This window comes from Camarhynchus parvulus, chromosome 4, assembly GCF_901933205.1.
Source record: "Camarhynchus parvulus chromosome 4, STF_HiC, whole genome shotgun sequence".
Lineage (NCBI taxonomy): Eukaryota > Metazoa > Chordata > Aves > Passeriformes > Thraupidae > Camarhynchus > Camarhynchus parvulus.
Genome location: NC_044574.1, coordinates 57,087,852 through 57,107,793, shown reverse-complemented (window position 1 = coordinate 57,107,793; position 19,942 = coordinate 57,087,852). Strand labels below are relative to the sequence as shown.

The window sequence follows — 19,942 nt, the reverse complement described above, 5'->3', positions numbered from 1 at the left end:
TAACAAAGTTCAAAATACACCCACAAACACACATAAAGGGTTGATTGCAGCCTTTACCAGCAGTTGAGGTACAACTCTAAGTGTGTCTACACCAAAAACAGACCCAGAAGTCACAGACACACCCTTCCCCTCCCACAAGGGCAAAACAAGGGTGCAGACATTCATGAGGAGTCAGAAAGATCCCAAAAACTGTGGGATGAGGCAAAAGCAGCTGTCACAGCCCTGTGCCAGAACATCTGCAGAATCTCACGTCAAACTCTTTTCTCATATTCCTGAGATCAAGGCTTTGCAGCGTTCCCTACAAAGGCTTCAACCCACAGATAGGAGCTGATAGTTAATGCAGCAGTTGGGAACAGCACAGCCTGAAAGGAAGTGGGAGATATCCTCCTACACTGCTTACTGGGAATCCAGAGGTTTTACAACAGGAGAAAAGGGCCGTAATCTGTCTGACTCCCCAGTTATCTGTAAGCTTTTCATGACTTTTGGAAGAGGAACCAAGCCACATAAGTAATTACTCAGTACCCTTCCCTTATCTGCAAGCTTTTCTTCTTAACAGAGCCTGTATGATTCTGCATATGGCAATAAGACAACCTATTAATCACTCCAGCATAATTTTTTGAGACCAGTTTGAAGTTTTAAAAGTCAGGTTTTGGAAAGCTGCAAGTCTCTTACAGCTGAGACACCAAAACACAGCATTTTCCAAACACCCCATGCTCTGCAAGGTCAGCAGCAGACTAGCTTAAAACAGCCATAATGCTTCCAAATTTTCCACTGCTGCCTGCTACTGAACAAACAGTCACAGCTGGCCTGGTACTGAGGATGGACAGAAGAGCTCCAAGTTCCAAAGTCACTTGCCAAGACTACTTACTTCTAGGCTACAAGCTAGTGCAAGGAAAGAACACACAAAGATTTCAGACTCCTTGTCTTCTAGCTATTCCATAGATGTCTTTAATTCTGGGGCTGAAACCAGCACTCCCCAGCTCCCATGATAAGAAGCCTTTAGGCTCAAACAACCCTGACTTCTGGCTGGCCTGGAAGATTCAGAGTCCTCATGTCCCAAATCAGTTAAAGCAAGAAAGTAGGCAAAGGTGTGACAGAAAAAAATCAGGAATATCAGACTTGAGCCAAAGCAGCCTGCCACCAGTACTGCCACTTCTCATCTGCTCCCTGCTCACAAACCACAGGAGATGTGTTGGGTCTGACCATGAGCAAGAGTCATTCCTGATACACTGGTGGGGAGAAGGGCATAGGGAACAGTTATCCAGCCAACTGCAGTAAATAGCCCTGGAGCATTTATGCCAGTTATGCTGATGCTTTCTGCAAAGCAGAATCTAGCCAAGCCAGAGATAAAAATGAGAAAGATGTTACATTCAGATTCCCATGTTCTGGAGAGTTCCCCAGCACAGCAGAAGGCTACAAGGGAATTCAGTGAGTAGCTCATTCCAGCACTAGGAAAAGTAGTAGCTCCTGCTACTAGGGAAATACCTACAGTTTGTATTTTAAATCTGGAGATAGTCTAATTCCTTAAAGTTAAGAAATATACTGCAAAGATGCAAGGAACAAAAATGAGTGAGAGCTTTTAAACACATTTATCATACAGCACCAAAACAAATGCTTTCTAAATTTCTTTTGAGAAAAGTGGATCGAAAGCCAAAAATTTGAATGTGATTTATGCAGTGGTGAAGAACACAGGAAAGCTACAAACACTGCACTGACTCACAGCACAGATCAGCTTCAGGTGTCCCAACTGTCATCACCGGCAGTGATTTCTGGTAACACCAATATGCCTTTACAGAAGGGTTTTTAGTGGATTTAGTATTTGCCTTTTCTCTGATTTCTTGATAATGTTGCTAACTGTACCCAGTTTGCCAATTGTTTCAAGTTGTTTCATCCTCTAAAGAGGAAAATAAAGTTTCTACAACCAAGAAGTTAAACTTGGACATTCTTTTCCTCCTGAGGGAAAACACTTGTCCTGTCTCACACAGGACATGCACTAGGTGTGTTCTGCTCATGCAGTTGCATTAAACTAGAAAAACATCTCTAAGACAGCTTGCAGTTTACACTAGCAAAACAACACTTGACCAGGAAAGCTTGCTGAAGTGTTGCTCTCCATCAGTCCTCCCTCACCCCCCATAAAAGATACTGCACCATTAATCACTGTCCTTTTCCTGCCAATACAGCTACACTGGGGCTCTGTGGCTGACGTCACTGCTGGCAGCCAAGCCTCTCTAATCACCAACATAAGTATCTGGGAAAAAAACCCTGTAAATTAGACCTCTCCTTGGCAAGCACTTTAAGGAAGTCTTCATCTGGGAATGCTACAGCACTGCCTGGCTACCTCCAGCAGCTGCCTTGGGCCAGCAAGGTCACAGGTCCACAACCCATGAGCAGCCCAAAGGGCTCGCTCCCACCCAGAGAGAAAAGGTTCCCCTTGACTTCTTGGTACTGCAACATAACCTCCCCTCTACCTGCCAGACAGTTCACCCTCCTAACCTGGCAGAACCAACATAAACCAAAAAACACCTTCTACAGGATCAGCTCAGAGCACCAAAGTCACCCAGGCAGACTACACAAAGAAATTAATGCCTGGGACTGAGAGAAACCCAGCTCACAAGAGTTCATTCCATCTCAGGGAGCTGCCACCCTCAAATTTTAAGTGACATCCAAGTCAAAGATGAACTCACACTCAGACACGAGTACTTCAGCTGATTTGCAAAACCTGCTCTCATCCTCAGAGCAAGGAGCCCTGCCTTGGCTGGTTCTGAATAACCAAACACTCCCGCAAGCAATTCAACCCTCCTCTAACCGCCACTGCCTTCTGCTCTGTAACTACGGCAAAGTTGGGGAAAAAAGAGCAATTTCATATCCATCTATCCAAAAATACCACACACTGCAGAGCTTTAATCCAAGAGCATTTATAAAATATTTTCCACATGAAATATAATACAACACATTACAGAAACTATAATTGCATTAGCCTAAGTTTTAAGCTAATAAAGACAAAGACTTTTCCTTTGGCTACTACATCCAAGAGAAAGCACTTAACACTGACACTAGCTAGCATGGATAATAAAGGGCCTGTTATTAAATATGCCAGACTGTAAAGCCAGCAGCAGGCAAAAATGCAGAACAGGAAACTGCAATAGTCAAGATGGCAACCTATATGTAAGTCAGCTTTTCCAAGACATTCAGCAAGGTCAAAATTCACATTTTTCAGATTAGTATACTTCATCACTGCATTCACCAGGTAATTAGCGATATAAGATGATGACATAACCAAGGTCTGATCTATCTATCTATCTATCTATTTTCTTGGTGATAAAAAGAAAGAGAAGTGTCTGACAAGAGCAAAGAGCAAGAGACTGTGTGGAGATGAAATTCTGGTCTTGAATGTTGGAGACTCACGGTAAGACCTCAGTGAAGCTGCTTAAGTTGGGTCTCTGTCCCTCCCATCTCCCTCTTCCCTCCCTGTACAGGGAAGCAAGTACATGCTTTAGATGTGTTTGGGATTCCTGGAATACTACCACACATTTGAAACTAACCAGTGTAATGGCATTATGCATGCAGCAATCCCTGAAGCCATCATGTACATGTTGGCAGGTCTTTTGAGGTTGAAATAAATTTCAAATCTACTTTATTCTCTGTTGGGACAAAACAACAGAGCAGTTGTCACAACTGCAAAAACAGAAGTCATCCAGATATGGTCCTGGGCAAGCTATATGGCCATGATTGAGCAGGGGGCTGGACCAGATGAGCTCCAGAGGTCCCTTCCAATCTCAGCCATGCTGTGATTCTGTGAAACTCCCAAAACAACCATCTGCCAATTAATTTGGTCACACTTCAGAAAAGCAATTTGTTCAAGAAAACTGGGTAGAACTCCACTTGCCTTGGCACAACTACATCACATCAAGGGCTACTACACTGAGGTAGGGACTGAGCTCTGTGCACAGGCAGACACATAAGAAAGCCGCTTTCTCCCCAATTTTGACCACTTCAGAGAATCCAGAAGCCTTTTGAATTGCCTCACTCTTCCTCCCTTCACGCTTGTACCCTTGAAGTTTAGCTTCATGTATGGCTCTGTTCAATTACAACACAGGTCTTCATCACTGTCACCTTGCTTCACATACAGCCCTGGTAAGAAGCCACTTTTCCACCCCATTTTTCACTGCTTGTGAACTACTGGAAGATTCTGATCTACAGAGGTTCCCATCCCATGCTCATCACTACAGGACCAGATACTTTAGGCAACCATGACTAAGCCCTGCCATGTTCACATCCTGTTTGTCCCCCAGCCCATCTGCAAAGGCAAGATGGATTATTTCATTACACCTGGAATTAAGTCAACAGAAAAAAAAAATCATCTCGTAGTTTGTAGTTTTACTAACCTAAGTAAAGCCCTTCCTAGATTAAAATAAATCCAAACCCACCTTCCCCAAAGTATATTTCAGCCCAGAAACCATAAAAACATGTCAAATTTCACACCAGAGCATTTAGGTACCAAAAGAAAGATCCTTCATCAAACAGGACAGTGTTTTATTGATGAGCCAGTTTTAGTAACTTCTCAGGACCCGGGAGCAGAATCTCCACTCCTAAGCAGGTGCTAGTGTGTGGCCTAACTTGAAAGCAAATTTCTTGCTTCATGTAAGACAGCTTGGAAACCCTTGGAAAAAAGACAACTGGCCAACAGTGAGCAAGGGTGTTCTGCCAACTATTTTGTCCTACCAAACCACTAGCAGAGTTTGTTTTACATCTTGGGAGGGCTGGAAAGAAAAGGACAAGGAGTTAAAAAACAACCGAGAACAAAAAAACCCCAACTCATGCATTTTTTGCTGTTCTTCAGGATATAATTCTGGATAAATCACAGGGACACCCCAGAGATTTAAACCATCAACTGAAAGAGCAGAAGATGGCAGTTCCACACCACCTTCCACGCTCACTCTTTCACATATTACCATGTTTATCTCGGCAACATTTTGGGAGCCCTCTCTCCCCTGCCACAGAAAATATGTCCGGTTACAAGTTACATATTTTTCCCTCAACAGATCAGTGGAATCAAAGTCTTTACTAGTAAGATGCATGTAAGACAACAAGGGCACTTGATTAATTCCTCCCACATCAATATTCAAACGAAATCCAACAGATACAAAGGTGAAATACACTGGCAGAATGAAGTCAAATATGCAGCTCATTAACAGCATCTGACCAAACAGTAGATGTTTCCTCCTCCTATCACCCTTAGGAACACATTTAAGGGGAAGCCACAATTTGTTGCAACACGATTCTCCAGTTATTTACTTCATCTTTAATCAAAACTGATTTCAAGCACTCACACAGCATTTAAGTATTTATATATAAATAGTTATTACATACACAGACCTCGAAAAATTTACAGTCTCTTCTCAACTATATAAAGGTGTAGCCTACCTTTATCTGATCCAAACAATTTAACTTTCAACAGCAGTGATATTGTTTTAGGTATTCATTTGTGCACACACACATGCAGCAGACCTATCCACTTGAAGGATCCTACATACACACCATTGTAAGACTAAAAATATCTTGAAGAGTCTCATGCCCTGGTTTCAACATGCTACACCAGATAGAATGCTGATATTATTTTCAATGCCTTAAAATGCTTGAAATCACAAGTTGGAAATTATTTACAAGAAAAATATCTCAGTAATTTAATCTTTCATGTCAACACAGAAGAATGAGATACCAGTTTGCAGTGTTGGAACAAACTGAGAAAGAAAACCAAGCAGAGGTATCATCAACTATGGTCACTGCACGCACCAATCAATCTGAACATACAAGATTCTCTGAACTCATGGGAAACTTCTCAACCTGCTACAGAAGTGTCAAGTGTGTGCACATATGCTTTTTTTGCTCTCATCTGCTTAGATATGCCCTTAAACATGTACATCAGTCCTGCCACCTCTGTAGAAGAAACTCTGTAATGCTGCAAACCCTGAAATCCAAGTTCTACTCAGGGATGAAATCTGTACTGAGCTGAAATCTATATTTTCAGCTTCCCCTCAAAGAAGATCCAAGTACTGAAGGAAGCAAGTCCATCAGTCAAAACTAGAGGGCAGATGAGATTCTTACACCCCTGCTGGGGAAAGACACAGGAGACAGTGAAAACTCTCATGATTCTGTCTATAATCACTTCAGCACTACAGAAAATTTTAATGGGTATCTTATTTTCAAGTTACCCAATATTGGATTGATAGCCCATAGATCACTTTGATGTGGATTGGCATTTTAGTAGTTTTAATGACAAAAACATGCAACAAGTGATATACTTCTGAATACCATTAAGTGCTATAATTCAGACTGTCTACACTGGCTTAGACAGTCGCATCTGCTGCCATGTTGGGAAGAGTGTTCCCTTTATAAGTACAGAAATATGAAATAATGCTTCAGAAATCACTGGTGAACCACATTAATCATTTGCTTACATGCCAACTCAACATAATAGTTGGGTTTGGATGATACTGCTTTGAACAGTGCCTAAATATAATGACTTATATAAAGACATGTTTAAAAATAATTTGTTTTTCTCCTTGTACTCTAGACTTTGCCTGTGCATGCTGGAGAAAGGAGGAGGGAAGAACCAAATGGGAGAGACTGGTGACATCTGTTCTAATATCACTCTCCCCAGTGGATAACACACACTGGAATAAAAGTGATGTAGTCCAGAACAATTACAGAATTATGTTAGAACAACCAAATCGTGCAAGTGTCCAGAACAGCTCTACTGGTCAGCTTCCCTACACTGGAAAGTCTAGAGACAGGAAGAAAAAAGCTTCAACTCTTGATCTAAACTCAGCTTCTAACAGTCTCCCAAGATAGCAGTCACCAGAAGAGTACAACTGAGCCAAGCAATCCCTGCTTGCAGAAGACCCTTTGGGATCTAATGATGGCTCAACTCAGCTGCTGTGTGGCACTACAGCCTCACAACCCTTCTACCAGAGCAATCCCACTGCCACAGTTCCCCACACATCCTTCCACCTTTCCCAAAATAAAAACATAACACAAATTGACCCATCCCCACAGCTCGACGGAATTCGGCGTTTCACTCATGGAACACTTGACCTCACAGTCTAATCAGGAGTACTGTGCTCAACCTTTGTTCCCCTTAAACTGGGAGGAACTTCCAGGGCCAGCACATGCAGGTGACAAATGGATGCAGGGAGAGAATCCTGTATGATCTGGGGTCGTTCTAGAAAATGGTTTCATTCCTTGAAATCAGCATACTTTATGAAACATCTGCCTTCCCCATCCTGTTAAAAAACAAGTGGGGCATCCCCCACTCAAATACACAGCAACCCGAAAAGCTTCTGTAATGCAAATTACCATTTGTCTGAGGAGAAGGATAGGGATCTTTGTGGCAGCCATTAGCCAAGGGTGCCCACACCCCTGAATCCACCCTCTGTAAAGCCCTCCACAGAAGGCTCAAGCGAACATTTTCTCTGGTTATTTCAAATCTTGAAGAGTAGCAACATTCTAATGGAAATAGTTATACCTCAGACTGCGGGAACGCAACACTGAACTTTAAAAATATCAATTTACAAACTAAAACTTTAAAAATATCAATTTACATTAACTTCCTTCCCACCCCAAGCAAAACCCTCCATTCTAATATAAAATTTCCCTGTGCTGTTCTACAGCTTGAGAATTGCAAGATGCCTGTGTAGATGACCCTGTAAGTCACCAGCATTTCAAACCTCGCTTGCCAAGCTGGGGTTTGTATTTTAAACTCGAATTTTCCACTCAGTACATTTCAAAGGAAAACTTCTAGGAACTGCATATCATCTTTTAATTATTAAGACTGGTATGCATTCAGTTTTTTACTATACACAGAAGAAAGGCCAGTGGAAGAACATTAGTCTGCTCTTACAACAGGGAAAAACAGTGAAGTTTTTATGGACAGAACAGATCTTTCCCCACTCTGAAAGCAAAACTGAGTGAGTTTGTCATGAAAACCTAAATCAGAAATTAAAAAAATAACCAGAAACAAAACCAACAAAAAACAAAAGCCCCACACATTGGTAAGATCACTTCATCAACAATAAAGCAATTTGTGCAATCTGACTTTCATTTTCACAGATTTTATGGCTCACTCTCCAATATTGTAGTTTCTCCATCTGCACTGACACAGCAGAAGACAGCTCCACATCCACATTTTAAAAGCCACTGCACTCTAAAGTGAGCTTTAATTCTTTTATCTGCCACTCAAAAAGCACCTTAGCTAAAGCACATACTCTTGAGGTGCAGCTGAACCTGGAGACTAATAAATCTCTTACCACTAGTGACCATTTATTTTGTCTGCTCCACTTGCATGCCTCAAAATTATTTTTTTACTTATATTTATGACTAAAAATAAGGTACGTTTCTTTCTGGGCTGGGAGAACCTCAGAAGAATAAAAACTCACACCACTTCAGGTATGAGGAGCTGGTTTAAACACTAACAAATGCAAAACTCTCAAATCCCCAAGCAGCACAGACTAGCAGAAAGAAGAAAAAAAAGTTGTTTTTGCAGGACTTTTCCCCAAACACATCAGAGTGATTTTAGCAGCAGAAACAGCAAGACCTAAGATGCTGAGTACTTAGCAAACATTTTACTCCTTGTGACATGCTGTTTTCTAGGGCTGTTAGAAGAAAACACGAATCTGAAGCCTCAGTTGTCTTCACTAAGAAAAGTGACCTATGCCAACTCATATTCAAAATTACAGCCTCTGTTCTAGAAGTTTGGCCATATAGTTCAAGAAATGACTAAAATGCTCTGTCTTATACAAAAACTCAGATCTGCAGGAATGTTTCAACAGGCAGGTAGAAACTTCAGTAGGATAGAAATACTAGGAGGAAAAAATCCAAACAATTGGCTTGTTTGCCTGTTTGTTCCTTTGATATCTGATAGCACAGTCTGCAGGTAAAGTCTAACTGATCCTTTAAAAAAAGGATGTATAAATTTCAGAGATTCACTCACAACCACTTCCCCACTCATCCATCCTATAGCTGTATGTGCCTTCATCTATTTCAGCTCCTAAAGACTGCAAGGAAGAGGTTGAGAGTCAACCTAAACTGCTTCAGCTTTTACTCTTCACAGGACCACAAACTTTAATTCCAACTTCTCTTTGCATAACTTAAATAATACACAGGGTGCTCTCTTTATCTGATTCCTAAAGCAGCCGTATCTGAAGCACAATGGGACATGTCACAGACACTTGCTTCGCTGCCCTCATAATATGCTTTAATTATGATGACTGAACTAACAGGCTCACATCATAGACTTTTACAGGTTGACCCTGTGTCATCCTGATGTATCATTTTGCACCAGTTCAGTGCTGTAAATCAATTTAAGATCTCCAGCAGGTTGCAAAGGCTGGTAATGATGCTTTCTCTGCAGTCTCTGGGGACTCCACATTATACACAACTTACATTATTTATAAAGCTGAGATGATGCCTCCATTAGGCCTGTAAGACTACTCAAATGATATTTTACGCACACAGCTTAGGCTGCACAGAGCAGAATACTGGCAATATATAATATCCAGTGCATTCATGCTTTAATATATAAAAAAAATAAACCAAAACAGTCATAATCCCTTCATTTTTAAAATTTAAATCTTTATAGCAAGCAAACAAATTCATGGTTTCAACTTAATAATTTCCCAGTACTCAGAAACACATGTAGCACTTTTATTAACCTTTGTATTGTTTTTCTTCACGTTCAACTCTTTACTTTTGTTTTCAAACTACAGAAGAAAAGCAAACACCAAACTCAACAGTTTTCAAATATTTGATTTGATAGTTACTATTTATATGAAAACAGAAAGATCTCCATCTGTTTACTCAGTCACTTCTCTCAAATGTATCAGATCGTCACATCTTCAAGGGTACACAAAAAAGCAAGTTGAACAGAACACAGTAGGAAAAAAATGTATTTGATTACATACCCAATGGTAATGGGGTCAAAACAGATGCAAGGACAAATCCCTACCCTTAGGGTAACCTGATCATGCCTTGAACTGATCATTTCTCATAGCTGTGGAAGCCTTCTGGATCACCCAAATCAAGGGAAATTTCTCTCAAGTGCCTACTTACAGTCTGAAGTAAATTGCAAGACTTCAGCCCTAAGACCACAGCAAGGACTCCAAAAAGGGCCAGATCACTCTCATTTTCATACTGATGTTCTTCCAGTCACAACAGAGAAGCGAGCACTCAAAACCTGCACTAAAATCCAATGAGAACCTTGAAAAAGCTTCACAGCACTGCTCTCTGGTTTAAGGGGGAAATTAAGTATTAATCAGCTGCAACTAAAAAATTCAGATCCCATAATTCAGCCAAGTCATTACTCACAAGTAAAAGAAAAAAATAAGCCAAACTTAGGTTCCCTCACATGATTTGTTCCTATTGTTTGACATGACAAGGTGCATGCAGTCAGCCACATGAAGAATTACAGACACACACCTGCAAAGAAAAGTGTTCTCCATGGGCTGGGTAAGCTACAGTTTTAATTCTGACTCCTGAATGCTGCTTAAAAATACATATAACTATCGAAAGAAAAATTTTTAAAGAAGTTTGCTTTTTCTGATTTCCCCTCTGTGTGCAAAACAGATTTAAACTATAAGCTATGACAGCTCTTTCCTAAGAAGCATGTTAGTTTTAAGGTGCACTGACATCCATTAAACACTGACATGTTTCAGGCAATGAGCTTTTCCATTTGCCTGTATCTGCAATACACATCTACTTTTACTCCTCCCCATCTGGCTCTAACAATACTGTTTTTATTAACCTCTGTTGAAAATACTTCCCCAAATAAAATTGTAGACATGCAAGTGAGCATCATGTTATCTTAAAATACACCAAAATAACGATTAATTTTCAGAATAAGCTGTTGTTATCCAGATACTGTAAAAGCAAACTGTAAGGTTGGACCACGTACCTTCTTCAGATTGATCTACTAACAAAAGAGCAATCACAGCAACCCTGCCTCGGTCAGAACTCGCTCTGACTTCAGTTTATATATTAAAAAAAAAAAAAGTCAGCATTTGGCCCAGATTGTTTCGAACGCATGACTGAATATTTCCACGCCAGTAAATTTTAATAAGCTTTAAAGATCTATATTCAGGATAAGATTATTTGGCTGTACAAGTATACGAAGCAACTATACTGAAGAGGGGGAAAATCTCAAGCATCCAAACCCTCTAACAGGGAAAAGAAAAAAAAAGTGAACTTTCCTTGACCTCTAAGCACAGATTTGTCATTAAAGAAGAAAGAAGGGGAGGGGAGGAAAAAAAAAACAGGAGGGGAAGGGGCTGCGGAAAGAAAGGAAGGGGGGAAAAAAGAAAAAAGCAGATAAATTAGAGGGAGAGGGACGCGGCCGTGCCGAGGCGGGAGGCGAAGGGCTGCTCCCGCACACACAAAGGCGGCCCCTGCCCCGGCCGCCGGGGCTCCGCCGCGTCCCCGCGGGCCACGCTGGGGCCGGGGCCGGGGAGGAGCCGCAGGACGGCGGCTTCCCGGCAGGGAAGGGCTCTCCGCCCGCCGGGCCCGGCGCGGCACCTACCCACCAAGTTGGAGCCGGGAGCGGTGCCCGCCGGGCCGCTGCAGGGACGCCATCATGCCGGGAGGAGAGCGGGAGCGCAGCGCTGCCCGGAGCCGCTCCCGCCGCCGGGGACCGCCGGGCAGCGCCGGGCAAGGAGCGGGGAGGAGGAGGAGGAGGAGGAGGAGGAGGAACAGGAGGAGGAGGATGCGCGGGCACAGCCGCCCGGCCCCGGGGGCAGTGAGCGGGGAGACGCGCGGGGGGACGCGAAGTTGTTACCGGGTGGCGGGCGGTGACGGGCGGCCACAGGCAGCTCCTCCGCGCCGGGATCGGGAGCGGGATCGGGATGGATGTGGCCCGGCTGGCGTCAGGCGGCCGGAGCCGCCCCGCGCCGCTCACCGGCAAATTCACTCTCACACACACACACACACACACACACACACACACACACACACACACACACGCACCGGCCCGGCCAGGGATCCTCCCCAAATTCCCGCCCCCGCCGCCGCGCCGCCGGGTCCCGCTGGGAGCGCTGCGCCCGCCGCCGGAGAGCGGCCCCGGCACGGCACGGCACGGCACGGCACGGCCCGGCTGCTGTGTGCCCTAAGCCACAGCCCGACCCCCGCCCCGGGTGTGAGCCCCCTCCGACACCCTCACTGCGGCTCAAAGGGCGTTCCTGCCCCGCCGGAGCGGCTCGGGAGCTCCGGCAGCGGAGCTTCGGGGACAGCAGCAGATGCTGTCCGACTTGTTAAAGTCTACTCCTGATAGAATAGGAGTATGTCCTGCCGCTTGCCACAGGTGATTCAGCCTGGACTTGGTCTAGTCTTAATACTGAAGTAATTGCTGTAATAGCTGCCAATGACAGAGCACTCTCTAGCCCCAGGTGTTTTACACGTGGACATCCTCCTGCCCATAGGTGTAGCTGCACTTGGTCCTCACTCATGCGAGTAGAGCCATTCCAGTGTGTGAGGCTTCTTGTGCAGTCAGAGCCGCAGTAATGAAGCCTCACACCGCCGTCCCTCTGACCTGAACTCCATTTGGACCTGCAAGTGTCAGCCCCAAAGTGGAACTGGCTGGAAGTTTTTAGCCCACATGTGGAATGGAGAGCCTGTCCTGCCTGCTCGCAGGATCTTTGCAGTAGGCAGGTAAGTGTTGCGCAAGCATGATTGAACTCAAACTGATTCTTTAACAAACACTTTGGCTTTTACCCAGTCATCGTTCCTGGAAGGAGATTTGGAGCAACGAGTGCAAGATGTTTCTACGTGGCAAAATATTCTGATACACCTATATGCATAATTATATCCCTATACTTGGCCAGTAAATTTTCACATGTATAGGAAATTCTGGTGTGACTTTAAACTCATTTTAAAATGCAGCAACACTGAGGCCTGGAGGACTTAAGGGTCTGAGAGTTTTAGCAGATGAACAGTTGTCCTTCCCACCCAGGTGCTTTATGAGTCTGAAGACATAGAACTGGAATGGCTTGACCAAGGTCACAGAAAGAGCAGCAGTAAAAAATACCCAGGTCTATGCTTGTGAGGGTATCAGTGCTTCTTTCTAACTTCATAATCTAAAATTCATCCATTTCTTTGCCACATAAATACCACATAAATAAATGGCAAACAGGTGAATTGTACTATGTTGTTAGGTATTATGCTACAATAATAGTAGAGGATCTCCCACACAGGATGATGCCATAATATTGATGGGGAAAGGCTGGAATAAAATTACTCTTTTACTGCTTAAATTTTGAACCTTGAATGATTCAAGATGAGTGAACTTCGGTAATCAGCATTAATGTGTATTTTGTGCTTGCACTGTACACGACTACACTTAGCAAGTAAACTTTTCTTTTTATGTGCAATCACAGATACAGTGCAGCACTGGACTGCAGATACAAGTTGTAGAGTTTATCTCAAGACAAACTGAAAGGTCTTTAAATTTTGGCAGTGTAATGAAGACATTTGCAAGCAAGGTACAGAAGAAACATGAAACTGATACTGGCTTTTGTACTGTGGTAGTGCTTCATCTGGATCCAGGTGTTCTGGGTCAAGAGTAGTGGATGCAGCAGTAGTATCTGCCCCAAGAGCTTGGCAGTCTCGGTCTCACACAGAGAAATAGATGGAAAAGGCCTTACATGTGCCTGAGCTCTGCTCTGCACCCTGACTTGGCAGGCACAAGCTCCATCCACTGGATCCTGGTTGCTGAAGTATCAATTCATGATTCACACTAAACAGATGCGACAAGGAGATAATTAGGGAAGCACTGCAGTTTGTCAGGTGTCTTGTTAGAACCACGTTTTTACTGCTTTTGTTGTTGTTAGGGTTGACCAGTTGGTTGGCTTTGGCATGAGAGAATTAAATTATTTTCTACTTACGTTGAGGCTTGGGGAGGATCACATTAATATGCTGCTTTCCCTAAAAAAGGCTATAAAACAGCCTAGGAGAGTCTTCCTCTGATGTTTAATAACCAGAGTGGTTGTCCTGGAGAGGGCTGGGTAGCCTGGCTTCAGACAGAGCAGAGGACAAGGCAGAACAGTGTGCCCTGGTCAGATCTGCCTCCAGGCTTCCTGGCTGGGCTGTTCTGGCACACTGGCCAGAACAAAACTTCAAGTCTGCCCCCTGCTTTAGGATGTGCAGGCAGAGCTGACTGTCCAAACCCATTGCTCTGTGGGTGAGCAGTATCAGCAGTGTTCTACTGCATGCTCACCACTTCTAACTCCGTTGGTGACTTCAATACCCTGAATCATTAATTTCTTCCTGCCTTTTCTGAATAACATAAGAAAACTGAAAAAAAGGAGATCAGAGAGGTGTGTACCTCTGCACTGGGCTGTGCTATCTCAAGAGACAACAGAGAATGGATATTTTCTCTTTTTGCTCTGCAACTACAGGATCATTCGGACTAGTGCAAGGAAAACAGGCTGTGAGGCTGGGGCAATGAAGAAAGAGAACCATTCCTTCTGTAAACTGCCTGGCTTTTCATCAGATTAGGTGCACAATCTGATGGCACCATCAGTCATAAGGCCTGTGAACCTGAATTTTAATGGAGTTGGGGCACTTAGGCAGATAAATGTCTAATATGATTCTCAAAGGAAACTTTAATCTCACAGACACTTTCTAACACCTCACCAAGCACCTGCCCAATCACCTTTAAAATCTGTGTCTCGGAAACCGATTATCAGAAGGCCGAGTGCTAAAAGACATTCATTATGCTGTATTTTATACTCTTCTATTATGTAACAAGTATTTAAGAAATACTACTACTATTAATGCTGTGGCTACAACCACTATTGGCTTTCGATCTCCAAAATCCAAGTTTGTATGTAGGTTATGATTTGGTATTTCTTGTTAACTTCAGCCAGGCTTCGTCTGGTTTACTCAAGAGATTCCAGGGATGGAGAGTGTCTTCTGGAGATGGTTTAGCTCCAAAGTCAGTAACTTTGCTTTACCTTTATGTACACCAGGTTTCTGCCAGAAATTAAGAGTTTCGTGGATAGTTAAATAATTAAATTATATCAAACAGACTACTTATTATTTACATAAAAAACACTGGAGTAATTTTCTTTTCAGCCATTACACTGTTGCCCTAGCGTGGGAAAATACCAACAGTATTTTGAGAAAGAAGAGGCAGCTTTCTCAAGAAGAATAATAGCTTCCTATGGATACTGGATTTCATTATTTCCTCTTTCTTGGGCTGGCTGATAAAATGTATCACCCTCTATCCTCCGTGGCTTGTCTGCTTCGTCTTTGAGTAGGTGAGGTATTAAACAAGCCTCCCACCTCAGCATTATTAACATAGGATATGCAGACTGCTTAGCAACTACATAGATCTGTTTGGGAAAGGTGCCTCAGGCAGAAGACAGCATGTGGGAGAAGGTAAGGAGCATTTTAAGGAGGTCATCATAACTGTGAAGCACTGCATATGGGTTTTCCAAGCCCACCTGGATACAAGGTCCTGTATAGCCACAGTACAAGCCCAGGAAAAAAGGAATTAAGTTGTGAAAAGCCTTGAAGGCAGCACTTGTGACATGAGGGCTCTCTGTAGTCCTGCTCTGAGGAGTCTGGCCATTTTCTAGAATAAGCCCTGCATGAGTTTGACTCTATATAGAGTCAAATATCTGCTTGGGACCTGCCTTAGTGTTCTGACTCACTGTCATAGGCAAAAGAACAGAGAATCCATTTCACTCTTAGAAGTTCTTCCTAAGCTGGCCCACCATGATTAAGTGGGATTCATATAGAATAAATGTGGAACTTGATAATTTTACAAGGCTATTACGTGTATACCTCTGTTATATTAAATAAGGCTTCTGCCATAAATCCATCTGCAGATACCAGAAAGGTCTTTGATCAGATTGAGTAGTCATTCATCGTTTCCACCACTGGGATGATGGGAATCAGACCTAAATTCATTACTTTCTTAAGATTAATATGCCCAGTCAAAGCTGCCAAGATCCTTATTAAAAGTTACAATTGCAAAAGGTTTGGGCTGAAACAAAATATTAAGCAGGGCACTCCCTTATCTCCTTTATTGGTTGTTTTCTCATCAGACTCAGATGTAAGGACTTTGCTCCAGGAATGTTACATTTCTGGTAAAGAAGGGAGGTTGCCCTCTGTTCTGACGGCTCATCACGTGCTTCCACGAAGAACAATATTCCTGCCCACTGCACTGCACCAGTATTGTACTTCATAGAGAATAGAATTCTCCCTTTGGATCTTGCCTGAATGCACGTAGAAGCTTTTGAAGGTAGTTTCACTTTCTCCTGGCTATCACCTCAGCAAGGGATAATGGACTCGGTGCAATCAAACATTATTGGTTCTTTGAAAATTAAATTTCTCTTCAGTCATTCAGCTTAAAAAGATTTACATAACTGGAATAACCTAGCTCTATTGCTGGTTTCTTGGAAGACACCGCTAAGATTAATCTTATCTCCCACTTTAATTACTGTTTTCAAGTTCTTACAGTCCTTGTCCCAGTTACATCTTGTTGCGAAAACCACCAGAGAATGATGTATTAAAATTTATTCAGACAGGTGGCAGAGACAAAATTAAAGCTAATAACTCTACGAGAAAAGAAATCAAAGGTGGTTTGGCAATCCTGAGGTGTTGTTTCTTGGTCCCTCAGTTGCAGTGGCTGCACAAGCAGGGTCCAAATGCCTGGGCTGTGCGAGTGGCTGTGTGCCACAGCTTGCTGTGCAGGACTCGGCACTGCCACGGTCACCCAGTTGCACTAGCATCCATGGATAAGGAGCCTTGGAGCAGGACTGCTTGTGACAATGTGTGAAGGCTGGAAAAACCATGGCAATTGTCTCAACAGAGGGTTCTGTCTCATTTATACCCAAAGAGGAGACCATTATATCACACCACTGGAAGACTAAAGAAATGGCACATACTGCATCTAAATGCATCCCTTCACTTCCATGTTTTTGTTGATGTTTTGTGACAAAATACTCAGCCCATTTTATACAATGATTATAAAAACATAAAATGAAAAGGCTCTGGATTCTAAGTCAGGTTGCCTGAGCTCAGTGTCACTCTTGGCTGAGTAAGTCAGTAGTGAAGCAGTCCCACCCTCCCTCCTGCACAAGGGCTGCTCAGCCCTAACCCTGTGTCACCCACCCGCGCTGTGCTGGCACAGTTGTTGTGCAGCTGTGAGCTGAACAGGCCTGGGGAACTCAGATGGCTGGGGAGAGCAAATGTTTCAGGGGCCAAGCTCATTTTTAATTTGGATCAGTTTCCTGATCTGGCTCGTTGTGTGGTTGTCCAAATCCTTGTGCTGATCTTGTGCAGAGGCAGGACTGAGGTAGGAGGAAGGGTGAAACTTATCTTTTTGATTGTGTTGTTGACTTCAGCCAGTTTAAGGTGGTTATGAAACTTAGTGATAGACTAAGCAAGCTTTTTATTTTTTTTTTAACCGAGGAAAAATACTTTAATTTTGAGCATAACTGCAAAGATGTTTTTAGAACTGCACTAACCATATGCACAGGGCTTCTTGGCGAATAACAAAAGACAAGGAGAATGTGTGACTGGACTGAGAAATTCAGTGAGCTGATGTGATCACTGCATATTAGAAAAGGCAGCCGTTGGACATTGCACTACATGGTAAAAAGAAAAAAACCTGTTGCTCTTCTGCTGTTCATGAACCAACCAGAGGCCAAAGAATTGCAAGGATCCCCCCAAAAATTATTAATTGGCTCTTCAAAAGGCAGTTGTTCTCAGCTGGCTTAAAAGAAGCCGATAGCTCAGCACTGGGCATGCCTGCATTCCCATGGGTTTTTTTCTTTCCCATGCTCTCCAGAGTCTTCCTTTGCTCTTTGCTTAAGGCGTGGAAGAAACTGAACTTTGGAGAGTAAGTAAATCAGATTTAATTAGTCATCACAAGGCAATGGGCTCTTAGTGAGTTCTCAATAGCAGACAGCCCTGACAATGAACATATGTGTATTACATTAGTTTCCTTTTGCACTTTGAGGAGGAAATTACCTTGTAGGTTTCAGACAACCTGGCAGTCCCACAAAGTGTTGGAAAAGGTTGCCCACATGACAAAAGCTTTTAGACCAATTTTAAATGCCACTATTTTCTTGTTTCACCCAAAATTGTCAAATTTTTGACAAACAGGTTTGAGCAGCTTTTAAATAAAAACCCTCCACATTTCATAAAATGTTACACAAATCACATTGATAAATCCTCTGTAGAAGTAATTTTTTTTAAATTAAGTTAAACACTTGGAAGTTGCAACCAATACAAATTAGCATTGCTAGTATAATCTTAGTTAAGAACTCAGTTTGAGTGCATCCTGGTACCTGTTTTTAATTGAGTGCTCATTTATGTTCCTTCCTAAAGACCCTGTCTTATTCAGTGAACTGAACAAATAGTGGTCAAATAATGGGAAATTATTTTGTTTTCCCCCCAGGTTCATGCTGGAGCTAGTCATTATGAATGCTGGTTTTGCAATATTACGTTGCAAAACTAAGACTGCCTTGCTACTCACAGCTCATCGTCAACACAGCTCATCGCTCATCTTCCCTTTCCCTGCCAAATTTAAGCTCTCTTCTTGAGTGAACAGGAGCTTTAGAGCTTCTCAAAAAAAAAAAAAAATCTCTAGTATTTTCACCCCTGACAAATAAATGCATTAGTTTTATCCTCTTTTCAGATACACTTAAGCTGTTTCACTGACATTTTCTACATATACTCTGCCCAAAGCACATACCAAGTACAGTTAAAGTTTGATGATGTTCTAAACACATAAAATCAATATAGTCTCAATGGGGGATGTACTGGGCAACTTGAATTACAAGTGATGATCTCAGTCCACTAATAATATAGTTTAAAGGACCAAAGCATCCAGTGCACATCCAGAGATCCTGATGTTGTTGGAGGTGTCAGAGAGAAGAGAAAGCTCTACATGGTTTTAAATACCACAGTCAGTGGCTCTTTAGAAAGGGGTGAAAATGAAAAAAAAAATAAAGCACACATTTCACATTAAAAGAAAAAAGGCTCACTCTTCAGACAAAGAGTAGCTTCTAGTGTGAAGCATTCTATCTGGATGTCTAAAAGTACCATATTTACAGACAAGGATCAAACATTCAGTATGGACATTACCACAGAAGGCCCCAGAAGAAAACTGCACGTAGCAAGGGATGGCAGTGGTGCCTTATTCTGTCTGAAAACCTGGGGTCAGAGGCCTCACAGTCCAGCTGCTACCATGTCCATCTGCACAGAACTTGACAGGATCTTGGGGGACCCTCCCGCTACTCCACCCTGCTCTGGTGCCCAAGGCTGCAGCACCTCGCAGGCAGCACTGATGGACCACGTTCACTTGTCAGAGAGCAACCAGATGGAGGATTGCAATTTATGGCCTGCAGGCTTGCACTGTGATCTAATCAAATCTTGCACAAAATAGGTCAAGGTTGGTCAGTGTTCAGATGAGATACACTCTAGGGAAAACATGGATACTGTAAGAAACAGTTTAGGATTCAGATTTAGGATTCATCTGACGGAGCTCCCAAGGCATGGTCCAATTTCAGGCTAGATTCCCAGACGTCTGAGGCACCCAAACAGGTCCCTGGTCTGTTATGCAGAAGGGGCACTGTACTGCTGGAACCACATTTCTCATTTTTCAGACCAGAAATAAAATTACAGTCATGCCTTGTGATTAATTAAATAAATCATGCTTGTCTTTGCTTGTGGACATGACATTTTCAGAGGCAACATAAATGGAGAAAAGGAGCTTGTTTGGTTTCTATGATCCTAGTACAACCTGCTAGCCTTCTCTCTGCAAAATCCCATTTTAAAGCTTTTCAATACTAGGGCACCAGACTCAAGAAATTTAAATTCCTCTAAGACTGCAAACACCATGAGAACTTTTGAGCAAGACACATGCAAAATAAAGCAAATTATA

The 19,942-nt window shown here is 42.8% G+C and overlaps 1 protein-coding gene across 4 annotated transcripts in view; it reads right to left on the bottom strand.

Annotated features, from left to right (window-relative positions):
* SMAD1 (SMAD family member 1) overlaps positions 1-19,942 on the bottom strand; it is a 98,161-nt gene that overhangs the window by 31,385 nt on the left and 46,834 nt on the right. Inside the window, exon 1 of one of the 4 annotated variants that reach the window (XM_030948365.1) lies at positions 11,825-11,994. The exons of 1 other annotated variant lie outside the window; for it this stretch is intronic. The gene's annotated coding sequence lies outside the window, so the exon portion shown is untranslated. Of the gene's footprint in view, positions 1-11,569; positions 11,727-11,824; positions 11,995-19,942 lie in introns of those variants that run through there. 2 more of the 4 variants (XM_030948366.1, XM_030948367.1) reach the window with 2 other exon arrangements.